Source organism: Hibiscus syriacus, unplaced genomic scaffold (genome assembly GCF_006381635.1).
Source record: "Hibiscus syriacus cultivar Baekdansim isolate YM2019G1 unplaced genomic scaffold, ASM638163v2 tig00004072_pilon, whole genome shotgun sequence".
In the NCBI taxonomy this organism is placed as follows: Eukaryota; Viridiplantae; Streptophyta; class Magnoliopsida; order Malvales; family Malvaceae; genus Hibiscus; species Hibiscus syriacus.
This window is the reverse complement of record NW_024061998.1, coordinates 1,375,218-1,392,108: the sequence shown is the minus strand read 5'-3', so window position 1 is coordinate 1,392,108 and position 16,891 is coordinate 1,375,218.

The window sequence follows — 16,891 nt, the reverse complement described above, 5'->3', positions numbered from 1 at the left end:
CACTCCATTTCGAATGCAATTAGTGCATCGATGCACCCTGCTGTGCATCCTTGCACCAAGGCTGCAACGGCTAGTAACGACTAGTTTATTTGAATTTAATGAAGGGGTATCGATGCACCTTGATAGTGCACCAATGCACCATGTTATGGGTAGCCTTTTTTAGTAGAAAAATCATCCCCAAACGGCTCTAAAACATCCCCAACGGTTATATACAACATCAAACACATTCCAAGGTATAAATACAAGCTAAGGACACTTGAAGAAGTAAGAGAACAACTATCCAAGCAATCAAACATAAGAGAAGAGTTTTTCATTCTTATTTCATCTTTCTCTTGTAAATATTTTGTTCTTGTAAACTCCTACCTTATAGAGGTTTTCTTGTTTACATCTTTTATCCTTTTGTAAAGGGGAAAGATTATAGCTTATCTTTTGTAAAAGCTAGGGAAAGGTTCTAGTTTAGCCCGAAAAAAATATGGAGTTGTAAGGTTATCTCTTTGTCCTCAAAAGAAAGAACAAATTAGTGAATTTGTTGGAAAATCCTTGGTGAGGAGCTATGGTAGTGGATGTAGACTTTGGTTGTGAAAGTCGAACCACTATAAATCGCTGTGCAATTCTCTATCTTTCAATCTCCTTACTCCCTAAACACAAAAACCGTCCCGACCCCTCTTTGCAAACCGATTCGGTTATCGATTTGAGCTTCCGAAAATCTCAACATAAAGGTTTAAAAGGAGATAAAAATAGGAGTTTTTGGTGAAGGGTGTGTAAAATTCGAAGTGAAAAAGGTGAAATCCGGTAAGGGTATCGGTACTGGAAGAACAATACCGATACTATAGGGTTAAATTGAAGAAAATAGTTTAAATGCAAAGAATAGTATCGATACTGATTGAAGTAGTATCGATATTGAAACGGGCGTATCGATACCAAGAGAAAAGTATCGATACTATTATTAAGTATGAAATTCCAGAATGCCAAAATGATATCAATACTGAAGGGGTATCAGTACCATAGAAGAGAAGTATCGGTACTGGGTATAGAGTACCTATACCATTATTGAAGTTTTAGTCTAGAATGCTAAATAGGTATCGATACTTTTGGGGTAGTATCGGTACTATGGTAAGGGAGTATCGGTACTGGGCATAAAGTACTGATACTATTCAACTTGAGATTGTGAATTAGGTGTTTTTTAGTTTAAGTTATTAATGATTGATTAATAGTAATACGATCTTTGATATTCATCTCGATCGTATTATTGTATAGATATTGAACGAGGGCAAGTGCCGGAGGATTCGACGTTATAAGATATCAACCAAGAGTGATAAGGATTTTGCTAGGATTGAGTGAGGAAAAGGTGAGTGCATATTACTATAATATATGGTTATATGGAAAGAAGACTTACGATGAGTCTATTTCCAACGTCTTGATTAAAACAATATTTTGAAAGTTTATTAAATGTTATGAATACATGTTTAAATGAATATAAGCATGGTTTTGATTCTATTACTACACGTACATGCACTGTGAATACATGTTTAAATGAATATAAGCATGGTTTTGATTCTATTACTACACGTACATGCACTGTTTGGATTTTATACTATGTGTTATTGATCTATGTGAATATATGAATATGTGATATAAGCTATGGGAAATGTATAAATGGTAAATACCAAAAGTATGTGATATGAGAGCTAGAGGTATAATTAGCATGCCAAGAGTCGAGGGTTCTATGTGGTCCTTCGGGACAATTCTATGTGGTCATTCGGGACAAATTCTACGCGGTCCTTCAGGACATTTCTACGTGGTCTTTCGAAACATTTCTACGTGGCACTTCGGTGTATATTCTATACGGCACTTCGGTGCAATTATATGTGGCAATTTCGACTGCAACCTAGTGTGCAACCTCAATGTACTCACATACCTTAAGTTCTCAGTGATATATCATGGGTTATTAAAAGAAATGACATGAATGAACAATGCATGATAATATATGTTTTTGTTTTATGAATTGTACTGTGGTTTCTTTATCCTATATTTTTATAAAAAACTAATAATAAAATTAATTTTTTAATGTTTTATTTATGCACATTATGTCTCACTAAGTCAAAGACTTAACATGTGAGTGTTTTCACACTTAGGTTCAAAGAAGTAAGGAGAACCAAACCTAGGTCAGGACAGAACATTATATCTCTACTGAAGAATATATCAAAAACGATTTAAACAATATGTTATTTTGTTATACTGAATTTTGTTGGCATGTAATTAAATGTTTAAATCGCATATGCTCTGATCAGTTTTGTAAAAATACTTTATTGTATTTATGTAAATAGTTAAGTATTTATTTTCAGTGTGATTTGAATTTACAATATTTACTTTCAATTAAGGTTCCAACATTTTAATACAAATAAATGTTTAAATTTTTAACCATTTTTAAGGGTCAATGATTTGAAAAGTCAATGTGACACATTGGATTCCGGATACGGGTTGGGAGTGTTACAATTTTGCATCGAAAACATGCACCCACTGACTTACTCCATTGAGTCATGGGGCCTCTGGCGCCCTGTAGGTTGCTGAAGTGTCGTGGCACTGACTTTGATCCACTGACTGTCGTATTTCTGCTAAAAGGAACTCTGGTGTCCTGATTGTTTCCCGAGCATAAAAAAAGGCTAGTTTTATGTAAACCTAGTTATATTATGTTTCTATTGTTCTTATATTAATTATTGTTCTTACTTGAAGTCTTATTTAAGGATGTACTGAAGTGTTGTGGTACCTTGTCCGCTGTTTGTGAGTACTATAAATGGGTGCGGATATGTGTGCAAGTATACACAATCGAATAAGTAATAAAGTGATAAGTCGAGTATCGTCTCCATAGGGAATTGGGGAAATCAAATAGGTTTGTCAAGGCACTTTACTTTGTCACCTAAGTAAAGTTAGTGATGGTATGTACAAATGAGAATGTTGTGGCAAAATGGAATAGCTGATGTGGAAATGGAATGATGGTAATTGAAAATGCTATGGCAAATTAAATGGTAATACATGCAAGCAAATGGAAATGTTAAGGCAAAATAAAATGTAAATATACAATTTAATAAATATAGGACTTTAGCTTTCTCAAATGATAAGCAGCAATGGGAATGAGTGGAAGGAGTCACAAGGAAAATCTAAGTCTATGTCTCTGAATGGTGTTTCTTCTAAGCTTACCCTGCCCGACAGAGTCTACTGAAATGCCCTATGCTATCTCTAGTAAGGGACTCGACAGATTAAAGATGTCCTGGCAAAACCAATTGGCGTAAGCCCTTGCAGTTACCCTATTGGTTCAGTTAATAGGATATGTCTCGGCAATACCTTTTTGCGCCAGCATTAACATCTAACCTATCGTTTATACACAACTTCTTTTAGTCGAATGAAATCTTATCCTTATCTCTAAGGTGGATTAGGCCTAGTTACTATCTAGAACCCCTTGTTTGTGTAGTTCCTCCCTAGCTTCTCTCAAAGACTAAAGATATTTTGCCAAGGCATTCTCTCGAACCCTAAGCACCTTCTAAGAAAAGGCTACTCTCGTAGCTCCTACAACCTTAAAGCATTAAGTCTCACAAACAAAATAGAATAAAGAATAAAACAATAACCATTCATTAAAATAAAAACTTAAACATCCAAGTGAACTCCCACCAAATAGGATTAGTTCATGGTGGGGTTCGAAATCAACAAGCACAAAGCAAGATTCATTCGTTCCTTACAACCCGACAACAAAATATAAAAGCAAATGACTAAGGGGAGGAGAGAAAGCCTTCGACGTGCACTACCCAATGTTTCCCTCGGCCACCAAGATCTGCTCCTAGCGAACTGGCTCCTCTCAGATGCTCAGAACGCCACTCCCTTCGGATTGTCAAGGAGAAATGCCACGGTAAGTGGGATTGACGGAGAAAGATGAGACATTCTCTCTCTAACTTTTTAAGCTCAAAATAGTGGGGAACTAAAGTCTTCTTCAATGTGGCTTCATCCTCTATTTATAGGGAAAAAATTAACCCTAGGACTTGGTGTTAACTATCCTAGGAAACCCCAAAACCATAGTTGAGTTACTTGAGAGTCGAGCAGGACATACTATGATACAGCCTGGGTAGCTGGCTGAGTGCCCCAGCATAATCCCGTTGCAGGCGCCCAAGGACAGACAAGATCTGCAGGGTCAGGTGGCTTCATCAGTAGGACCGACGGTTGTAGTGCTGATCCCTCCAGGCGGATCTTCGAGGTGGATTTCTCAGGCAGAGCTCTCGGGAAGTCGGAGACAGTTGGCTTCAAAAATATCTTCTCGCACTTAAAGCGCTTTCGAAATGCCATTAGAACTTGGCAATTGCATTTTGCTCAGCAATCTCCTTATGTCACAGTATTTCCTTTCCGCTTTTCCCTTGCTTTCAATTCCTGCACAACATTAGACAAACACCTTCCCCATAAGGTAGTACTGATGACAAATTAAAATACCGCGGCAAACCGATTTCCACTACATGCAACTAAATGCTTCTAAATGCATCTACATAGTCCTAAATGAGCTCTTAAACATTCAATAACTTAAGTGAAAAGGTCCCAAAATGTGACCTTTTTATAGAGTTATCACACCCCCAAACTTAAGCTATTGCTTGTCCTCAAGCAATGGATAGTAATAAGCAAAACAAAAATACCATGACAAGTTCAGAAGCAGAATAGTTTATGGGATAAAATTTCAGCCCTAATCACATATGGCTTCAACATGCTAGATTAGTTTGAGAAATCTAGTATTGTCCCCTAGGGCAAGATTCATTGCGTGGGTGTGTGCGTGCTTGTATCCAGTCCATGCTTAACAAACTTAAAAATTTTCTAAGCAAGCTTTCTTAATTTACCATGACATTTAGAAATTTTTACTCCCACCTTGTTTTCTTTCATTTATTTCTGCTACGAGGGGAGTCAGCCCATCACTTTACCATCCCACACTCTAAGTGAAAGGGAGCATACCTTCCACCCCCGAGCTAGTCAAGTAGGGTCATCCCGTGACTATTTTCATTCACTCATATGCCCTGGCATAGCGGAGTGTCCCTCTACAGATATGCCGAAGCATTTATTCACAACTTCATTCTTTTCATTTTTTTTTCAATTTTTTTTCATTTTTAGTGGGTTTTTCATCATTCAAAATTTTACGCCACGACATTTTAAAAATTCTCTTATAAAAAATTTCTAAGTTTATCAAGCATGGAAAACATACAATTGTGTGTTCAAGGATTCAAAGAAGCAAGTCCTAAAGTTAGTTCTATCATCCTCAACCAGTCATGTCCATTCTATCCTAGCCATCAAGATTCATCATCATTGGGCATCCTTAACTAATTCCATAAAATTATTCAAACCTTTACTCATGTCATGGCATAATTATTTTACTACTACTATCATGCAATAATGTGAGAACCCTACTTACCCCAAACTTGAGAGAAGCATTGTCCTCAATGCTTACTAAAACTAAGGAAAATAAACTACATACTATGGATGCAATGCAATGTACCTTGACTTCATGCGTGTGGTGGTGCGATAGTCGTGCCACGGGTGTGCTTACGTAGTTAGGTGGGCCTGGATTGTTCGGAGTCAGAAGCAGGTGCAACTGGAGGAGTATTGGGACATTTAGAGACGGTTAAGAGTTGGGGCTCCTCGCGCTTATATGCCTTCTTCAGGCGGCATCAGCTCTTACGCAAAGTAGTTTGCCGTGGCATCTCAGATTATGTCTCATTCGTTGACTCAGTGGGCTATGGAATGAGCTCTATTAAGGCTACTGTCACATCCTCATCCCGTCACTTAATATAGGCAAAGAAGGTCATCAGGTTACTGGTCGGATTCACCACTTGATCTTGGGCCTTCTTGGCCAGAAGTATTGTAATTTGCCGTGGCATTTGTGCATATGGGTGGACATCATCAGCAATGTCATCGTTTGTGCCAACACCAATTGAGTCTTCTTTCTAAGTGGGTGCAGCTACTATAGGGCCTTTACCCTTGTGCACATGTTTGAGAGTCTGTGCTTTCCAAAACATCTCAAATTTTTATGGCATTTTTGTCTCATTCGATTGGAGCACCAGTGTAGACCAAAATGCCCCACATATAATAGTTATGCCTTCAAAATAGTTTGCCCTGGCATTTCGTGTCTTTCACATATGATTTGTAGGACCTTTACAATAGTCATCTCTTCTTCAAAATGCTCTTTTCCTGAAGCTGAATGGTAGTGGAATGAGATCTCTTTTTGCTCATTTTTGTTATGGCAACTTGAAATCATTTGGGTAGCAAATTCGTTGGAGAGGTCGAGGCCATCCTTATGCCAGTAGCCACCATCGTGTATGACCTTGTTCTTTCCTAGGCTAGTCAAGTAAAGAAGCAAAACAACACTAACTAGAAAATTGACAATGTTAGCATACCACAAAATTACCGCGACAAATAATAATTTCTCATTATAGACTTTTTTCTTAATCTCTATTTCATTCCTTAGTTCTTTCATAATTTCTAGCCTAGAAAAATAAGTAGCTAGTTGGGGTTTAGGATTAGTAAATTCAATAGGATTCAAAGGTTCAAATTTCATACTCGGTCTAGCTATGGGTGAGCTAGACTTACTCATCTCCTTTAGAATATCCTCGAGCTCCTCTTCATCTTCTTCATCATGATTGAAGTGATTATCACTACATAAAAATTTGTTGCGGCAAAATTCTGCAGCTTTCTTTTGGTCATCAACTCCTACTGATGGGGGTTTTTCTTTTGCCGCTGTAAAATTTTTCTTGTCTTCATTGGTTGTACTCATCGAACCCTCGTCATTATTTTACAGCGATTGTGAATCTTCATGCACCTTCGGATCTTCGTGCACAATCTCATGATCAGGCTCTCTGAGTGTTACCCCCCCAAACTTAGCATCTTTATAAATTTTGGTGCCACTCCTTAAGGTGAATGTACCACAATGCTCAATGTCTTGAGCCTGAGTGACTTCAGTATCACTAGGTAGATTGCTAGGTGGGTGAGACTGTAATGCCGTGGCAATTTGACCAACCTGACTCTCCAGCGCCCTTAATGACGAACTGTGGCTTTGAAGCAGGGCTCCTTGATTTTTGATAGAGGTCGCATGGTCTTGCAGCATTGTCTTCGTTGTTGCAATGAACTCTTACATTATGGCCTCCAAATAACTTGTGTTGGATGAAGATGGTACTCTCTCGTTAGAATTATGCCATGGCATATACGTTTGAAAACCCTGGGAGTCACTGAAGTTCTGCTGCCTAGCGGGGTGACTAGCATTGCTGGTTCCTAGATTTCCCCAAGAGAAGTTTGGATGCTAACACCATCCAAGATTGTTAGAATAGGGGTTGTTGTTTCCTTGATTGAAGTTGCCTACATAATTGATGGATTCTTGATTGGTCGGGCAATCACTCTCATTGTGATTGTCGTGGCATAATAAACATGCTGAATTGACTGCCTTTACTTCTCTCACCTAACTTGGCCTTTGCAAATTCTTCAACATGTTGGTGATAATAGCAAGTTGGGCGGACACCGAATCTTTAGAATCTAGCTCGAAAGCTCCATGTGATTTCCGCCCAAGTCCAAGCCTAATAGATGGAAACTGATAATCGTTAGTGACAATCCTATCCAGAATGTCAAATGCCTCTGCTGGTGATTTGTCAAGTAATGTCCCATTTGTCGAGGCATTTAGCATCATCCTCGTGGGTGCATTAACTCCATTATAGAACATCACCACTTGAGTCCAATCGTGGAATCCATGATTAGGGCACTTGCGAAGCAAACTTTTGTATTGGTCCCGGCATTAATACATAGACTCTTCATCGCCTTGGTGAAAAGATTCTATGGCATTTCTAAGATGGTTGTTCATATTCGGTGGATTATGCCATAGCAAATTTTTTTTGCACAAGTCATCACAAGACCTTATCGAGTCGGAAGGTAATCTATTGAGCCATGCCCTGGAGTGATCTTTCAAAGAATATGGAAATAACTTCAATTTCAGCACATCTTCGTGCACACCTTGTTGTTCAAAAGGAGTCACAGACCTCCAAAAATGCTCAAACATGTTGCCTTGCATCCTCATGAGGAGCACCACCAAACTGTCCAATAAAGTCCAACATGTCGAACATAACCGGTTTGAGCTCAAAGTGGGCTGCCTGAATTGGGTGCCATAATTCCAGGATTTAGGTCCTCCATGAAAGGGTTTAAATGATCTCGAATACTACGAGGCCTAACTGCATTCTCAGCATTCAGAATTGCCTCGACATTCTGATATTCCTCTTGACTCATTCCTTGATTTACAATTTGATACATATTTGCTTGAGCACATTGAGTATGTAAAATAAAAACCTGAAAAAAAACAAGGAAAATAACAAGTAAAACTATACAAAAAAAATTGAACAAGTAAAATAAAAATGCTATGACAAAACTAATTAACTTTCAGTTGCCAATTCCCCGGCAACGGCGCCAAAAACATGTTCACTGTTTGTGAGTACTATAAATGGGTGCGGATATGTGTGCAAGTATACACAATCGAACAAGTAATAAAGTGATAAGTCGAGTATCGTCTCCACAGGGAATGGGGAAATCAAATAGGTTTGTCAAGGCACTTTACTTTGTCACCTAAGTAAAGTTAGTGATGGTATATACAAATGAGAATGTTGTGGCAAAATGGAATAGCTGATGTGGAAATAGAATGATGGTAGACTGATGGTAATTGAAAATGTTATGGCAAATTAAATGGTAATACGTGCAAGCAAATGAAAATGTTAAGGCAAAATAAAATGTAAATATACGATTTAATAAATATAGGACTTTAGCTTTCTCAAATGACAAGCATCAATGGGAATGAGTGGAAGGAGTCACAAGGAAAATCTAAGTCTATGTCTCTGAATGGTGTTTCTTCTAAGCTTACCCTACCCGACAAAGTCTACTGAAATGCCCTATGCTATCTCTAGTAAGGGACTCGACAAATTAAAGATGCCCTGGCAAAACCGATTGGCGTAAGCCCTTGCAGTGACCCTATTGGTTCAGTTAATAGGATATTTCTCGGCAATACCTTTTTGTGGCAGCATTAACAACTAACCTATCGTTTATACATAACTCGTTTTAGTCGAATGAAATCCTATCCTTTTCTCTAAGGTGGATTAGGCCTAGTTACTATCTAGAACCCCTTGTTTGTGTAGTTTCTCCCTAGCTTCTCTCAAAGACTAAAGATATTTTGCCAAGACATTCTCTCGAACCCTAAGCACTTTATAAGGAAAGGCTACTCTCGTAGCTCCTACAACCTTAAAGCATTAAGTCTCACAAACAAAATAGAATAAAGCATAAAACAACAACCGTTCATTAAAATAAAAAACTTAAACATCCAAGTGAACTCCCACCAAATAGGATTAGTTCATGGTGGGGTTCGAAATCAACAAGCACAAAGCAAGATTCATTCGTTCCTTATAACCCAATAACAAAATATAAAAGCAAATGACTAAGGGGAGGAGAGAAAGCCTTCGACGTGCACTGCCTAATGCTTCTCTCGGCCACCAAGATCTGCTCCAAGCGAACTGGCTCCTCTTGGATGCTCAGAACGGCACTCCCATCGACTTGTCAAGGAGAAATGCCACGGAAAGTAGGATTGACGGAGAAAGATGAGACCTTCTCTCTCTAACTTTTTAAGCTCAAAACAGTGAGGAACTAAAGTCTTATTCAATGTGGCTTCATCCTCTATTTATAGGGAAAAATTAACCCTAGGATTTGGTGTTAACTATCCTAAGACGTACTTAAAACGCTTTTGAAATGCCAGTAGAACTTGGCAATTGCATTTTGCTCAGCAATCTCCTTATGTCACGACATTTCCTTTCCGCTTTTCCCTTGCTTTCAATTCCTGCACAACATTAGACAAACACCTTCCCCATAAGGTAGCACTAATGACAAATTAAAATGTCGCGGTAAACCGATTTCCACCACATGCAACTAAATGCTTCTAAATGCATCTACATGGTCCTAAATGAGCTCTTAAACATTCAATAACTTAAGTGAAAAGGTCCCAAAATGTGACCTTTTTATAGAGTTATCATACCTCGAGTCTAATTCCCTTAAAAACTAGCCTTTATGTCCAAAACAGATTGAAAGTATCGATACTAGCCCAAGAGTATCGATACTCCTGCAAAAGTTTTGATGCTTTCTACAATTATTAATACTTTTAAACATTCTGGACCGCCTAGTTTCGATACTTTCTAGGAGTTTCGAAACTATGACCCAAAGTATCAATACTTTTGAAAGAGTATCGATACTCTTTCCCAGAAACTCTCAAGTTTACCAGAGAAAAAGAACAAGTTTCAATATTATCCCTCTAGTATCAAAACTCAACCTGCATAGAGCATCAAATAGGTGCAAAAACTCATATTCTTCTATCCCAAAGACCTTAGTGAGCTCCCCAAATATTATTAATGTTTTATGTGGATACAAAGGAGAATAAATAGGTCTTTAAACATATTTACTACTCTAAAACATGAAATCTACCATGGGTGTAACACCCCAACCCGTACCGACCCGAATACGAGTCTGAGATGTCACATTGACTTTTAAAAACGATATTCTTACAAAATATCAAAACATTTGAACTATTTTTAAGAAAATATCACAATATTCTATTAAATTATGTTTGGTATAAAATTTTGAGTCAAAAACGTATTTATGAACAGTAAAATACGGTATGAACAGTACCGTATGAACAATATTGTGAACAGTACCAAAATGTTAAAATTTTACAGAATGTTGGAGGGGAACCGATTCCCCTGCTACAGGGAACCGATTCACTGTTACAGTACTGCTACAGTCCTTCGGTAAAACATGTATAAAACTCATAAAATTTAAAACGTTCATCATTATACATTTATCATTTACATTTATGCGTTTAAAACATTCCAAAACTCGATCAGAGCGTAACCAATACAAATTCTTTATTTATTACATGCCAACTAAATTCTTTCTAACAAAATACATGTAATTCGATCTACATTTATGATTTGATCTTCGGTAAGGAGAACTGGCCTGTCTTGTTCCTCTTTACTTCTCTTTTCGCTTTCCAAACCTTCGTGTGAAACAATCACACGCTAAGTCGATGACTTAGTGAGGCATATAAAACATATAATATAACCATATACCATTTCATATAAACAAAAGACATGAATCTGCAAATACTATCATTAATCACTTTTACCTACCATATATTCATCATATATTACATATATCACTATACCAAGGAATAAACATATCATCATGTAATTTCTATAACATATTTCATATTACCAAATATACATATCACATATAGTGTATTTGTTATTATCTCTTATTAACCCTTGTACACATGTCACTAATTCTTTTTATCATATAACATATACTAAACATTTCTATACAGATCATGGAACACATATATCATTTTCAATACGTTTAACATTTCACATTCATTATCATTAATTCTTATAATTTAACACCCTTATACATAACATATCATGCATTAACTAAGCAATACACCATTACATAAATCATGTGATCTATTCCATATAACCAATCACATATACATATCATATTCAGTATACTTATTAAATCTCTTTATTAGCCCATGTACACTGTTGAGAACTGAAGGTATGTGAGTACATTGAGGTTGTGCACTAATGCTGTCACCACAGCTCGTATAAGTCCCACTGAGTGGCATATCAAATTTGTCCCGAATGACCTATGTATTTGTCCTGAAGGACCACTGTATATGTCCCGAAGGATCGCGTAGACCCTCGACTCTTGGCATGCTAACTATGCCTATAACTCTCGTATCATATAACATGGGCATTATCATTTGTTCATTTCACATCACTTGTTCTTTCTCTTTTGTCACATACCACATGTATGTGTAAACATCTATCCCATATCATTTAACATGTATCACAAGTGCATGTAATCACATATTACATGTAATCATGTAGATCATTTCTCATTTATTCATGTACGTATGTCATATCTTGTCCACATATGTTCATATATATATGTCACATATACTTTGAATCATCTTTTTCACATACTCATATAATCCTTTCCTATAGTTCATATTTTATTTTCACATATGGCATATCACATAAATCACATAGAACATATAAGAACTTATCAGTTCATATAATCAAGTATATACATTTCATGTCATTCACATCCTTATAATCAATACTCCATATACTATAACTATTGGAAATAGACTTATCACAAGTCCAATTCCTTATAATCCTATAAACTAAAATTCACTCATAAGAATCATATCAATCATATAACATTTTAGGAGTCACTTCTTACCATAGTAACTCCGTCACTGGCTCATCGCAAGCCAATGTTTTTCGATAGCATAAGTACAATTAAATTGCACTCACCTTAGCCTTTCTTACTTTGACTTGATCCTAATTCTTTGATTGTTCCGGAACTTGTTTAGGCTCAATATCTACATAAATATAATTTTCAAAATAATTATCAGAAGCCTAAACCTTAAACTTGATGTTAATAACTTAAGCTAGTTTAATGAATCAAAAATTCCATTTTTCCTTTAGGGGGAATCGATACTCAATTTTCAATATGCTCTAATTTCAATTCTATCACTTCATATCTCTTAATTAAACTGATGATAAGTCAAATATAACTTCAAATTCAACTTATCAACTCTTTTCCGGAAATTCATTTAGAAACTCCTTCTCTTTAATCTTTCATAACTTCTTCATCTTTTGATTTTAAGATAACTTAAGTTTTCCTTAAGTTTAGTTATCATCTAATGATCAAATCTAACTCATAAAATCAACAAATAATTGATTAACCAGAAAACTCACCTTTGTCTTGGAGCCTTCACTGGAGGAGGAAGAAGAATGGAGAAGAGTTTGTCGATAACTCCCCCCACTCCACGTGAATCATTCATATAAAAGGGGGGAAATATCTTTCTTGCCAAATGACCATTTTGCCCTTTAATTCCTTTGATAATTACTAAAAACTTTCAAGAAATATTCCCAAATAAATCATTGAACTATTCAACTATTTTATTTTGACCAACAAATTCTGAAATATTTCAATTTGGTCATTAACCCGGTATTGTGGATGTTACAATGGGAGTGCTTCAAGCTCATGCAACCTATTACATTTCATCTAAAAGCCTTACACATGGTATAATTGAGTTAAAAGTGAGTTACCTTTAATGCTAAACTGTTGAAAATAACCAATGCTCAACCAAGGAGTTTTCTCCAATCTCTCTCACTAGACAAACATCAAGGGATAGATTACCAACTGAAAGAAATGGTTAATAAGGTTATAAGAACACTTCTTAAACCTATGGGTTATTGAAAACGAGCTGAAATCTTGAAACTCTTAAACCCCACAGAAACTCGTTCTTGGCTCCCATGGTGAAATGGTGAAGTTGAGGGTTCAAAAGAAAGCTCTAAAGATGTTGAATTAACTCCTTACGTTGGTATTGCTGGACTAGGGTTGTCAGTTCCAAAGTTATCACCTTTTACTTGCTTAACTTAGAGGATAAGAAGAAAGAATATGAAGATTTAGAGAGGAAGAAAAGACAAGGAAGAGTCGAGAAAAAGAGGGAGTATCAGACGTGATCTCACCAAGCAATTAAAGATTTCAACCTTTTGAAATTTTAAAAGGTATAATTGTTACTTTGGTCCCTTTAACTTTGACGTAGATTAAAAATGCCCTTTTTAACTCCTTATTGGGCTTACCTCAAGTCCAATCCACTTTAATTTGGGTCAAAACCTCTTACAAGTTAGAAATTAACCCAAAGCCCATCTCGAGTTATTCCAAAACTTTTAACCCGAGATACGGGACGTTACAGTGGCTCACTAGCTTGTTTGATGGGTTGTGTTTAATAGATTCCCTGTCTGGTTTGCAATACCCCTTGTTGTATCATGAATATGATTGTACTGGATGCTCTTGGTTTTGAGCAATGAATGAATGAATTCTTTTTTCTAAGAAAAAAAATAACCACTGAATTGATCTGTGACCTTCTCAAGATTGTTGTATCACAAAGTAGCCTGGTTATTAACACTTCTACCGGTCACAACACATCGATCAATTGAGAGTTTTAATTGGAGTGAAACATCTTCAAAAGAGATAATGCAATCATCACACAAAAGATGAAATAGGTGTCTCTAATCCTCGCTTCTCCATTAATATAAAAATAAGTTTTGATTGGAGTTTATAACCTTCAATCATCCGAGAGGCATGCTCAAATCCAACTTAAGTACCTTGTAATGCGAGCATGGGAAGATTACTTCGTAATTCGTATTCTGAATAAAAGCTTTAAAAATACGATCCTCATTCTGGTAATTTAAAATAAATATATAAGAATAATATAATATTAAATAAAAAAATATTATCAACTATGGTTGATGTGTCACAATATAGTTTTTTAATCTAATCTAAGTATTTCCCTTTTTTAACTGTAAAACATGTAAATTAATTATAAACTACACATATTTTAAATATTATATACAAATATTGATTTATTTTGATTCAAAGAAATATTATATACAAATTTAATTTCAATAAAAAATAATTAAAAAATTATACATATATTATATATTATATATAAATATATATTCAATAAAAATAATTATAAAATTCTATTCAAATATTTTCATTAAACTTAAAAAATATTAAATAACTAAATTTAAATAAAAAATGAAAAAAATTACCTGAATTTCAAACGACGCCTCAATTGTTTGAATAAAATAAAAAAGAGATAAGAATTTTTTATTTTTGGAATTTTTTTATTAAACTAAGGTGATTGCAAAGTAAGTTTTGTTCTAAATATTCTCAATCACCTTGCTGCAGTTGTTGATGCTCCGAACCCGCGACCTTTAAGAATAATAACGATTAATTTATCCATTATAATAAATTGATTTGTGCATTTTTAGAACTTTTCTTTTTATTTTATTTTTAGGTGTGATTTCATGCGAGAAGATTTTTTAGATGCAATGGGAGAGGGGAGGGCCGGGGAAAGAGAATGCGAAAGCGTTTTCTCAAGACTTTTTAAAATTTAAACGAATTGTTAGAAATGTGCTTCCTACACTTTTGAAAGATGTTTTCTAAAAGGCACATCTTCTACCAATGTAGCAACCTCGTTAACAATCTTGATGAAAGACGATTCTTGTAGAAAATAATTTGTATTATGTTTCTAGAAATAAACTATTTTAAATATAATGAAAAATAATATTTTAATAGTTAATATTTGGGTAAAAGGCCACACTTATCTCACTCTTAAATGTATTAATTAAACTAAAATAAGGTGATATTTATATATTTCAATGTTCACCTAAAATATAAATTATTGAACGTGAAAGTCAAAAATTGAAAAGTTCATTTGTAATAGTTTTTTTTTTGAGTAATTATGTGGTACAACTTAAAATTTTGCGGTTAGACCTAAAGTGTTACAGTTCTTATGATATTTTTGGTTGGACTTAAAATGTACAAATACTTTACTGTAAGTGGAGTTTTGAAAGTTAGCAAGGGTTCACTTGTAGTGGTGAAGATGAAGAAAAACAATATATGGTTGTGCGTTCTCTAACGGTTTTTAGTTACTGGTGATGCTACTGTTGATCATTCGTACTGTCAAAGGAAGATGTAATCAAGCTATGGCATATGCGCCTAGGGCATATTAATGAACTTGGCATGTCAAAGTTGAGTGGAAGAGGTCTCCTTGATGGTTAAGAAATTTGCAAGCTAGAGTTTTGTGAACACTATGTGTTTAGAAAATGAGGAGAATTCGCTTTATCAAAGGGATTCACAATACGAAAGGTATGCTAGACTACCTTCATTCTGGTCTATGTGGACCATCTAGAGTATCCTCTCATGGAGGTGCACACTATATGTTGACAATCATCGATGACTATTCTAGAAAAGTTTGGTCATTCTTTTTGAAGTAGAACAGTGATGCGATGACCACATTCAAGAACTGAAAGAAAATGATTGAGAAACATACTAGAAGACAGATAAACATTTACACACTAATAATGTTTTTGTTCTAAAGAATTTAATGAGCTATGCAATAAAGAAATGATTGTGAGATACTTAACAGTCTATCATATGTTGCAACAAAATGAAGTTGTTTAATGGGTGAATAAAACAAAAATGGAGAAGGTTTGATGTTGCATGAAAATCAAGAGCCATCATCGTATCCAAAGGTAGTTAGCTGCAAAGAATCAGACAAGTGAATAATCGCAATGCATGAGGAAATATAGTCACTTTATAAGAATGACAATTGGAATTTAGTGAAACTTCCCAGTGGAAAGTGAATCATTCAGTGTAAATGGGTGTACAAAAAGAAATAAAGAATTTTGGGAGTTGAAAAGCATAAATACAAGGCAAGATTGGTTGTAAAAAGGTTCAGTCAAATCCCAGGAATTGGCTTTAATGATATATTTTCTATTGTAGTAAAACATAGTTCAATTAGAGTTTTACTTGGAATAGTTGCTATACGAGACTGAGCTTTAGCAACTAGAAGTGAAAACGATGTTCTTGTAATGCCCCGAATATCGGCCTAGTAGTTTCATGTCGACCCAATAATTTATTTAATAGATCATTTGTATCATGAGGTTCTTTTGGTTTGAATTTAAGTTTAATCGGGTGAGAAATTAACCTTGTATAAGATAAAAAAAAGGGATTTTTAAGCTTAGGAAGAAGATGGAAGGACTTAGAGTGTAATTTTACCATTGAGAAAAACATGGAGGATTTTGGAGGATTTTTACCTGGTTTCATGTGGGTGAGGGAGCTTTGGCCAGACCATTTTTCTCTTTTTCTTCCCTAAAATTTCTCATTCTTCATTTCCTCTTTTCTACTCATTCTTTCAAGCTAGATAAATGGGAAAGCT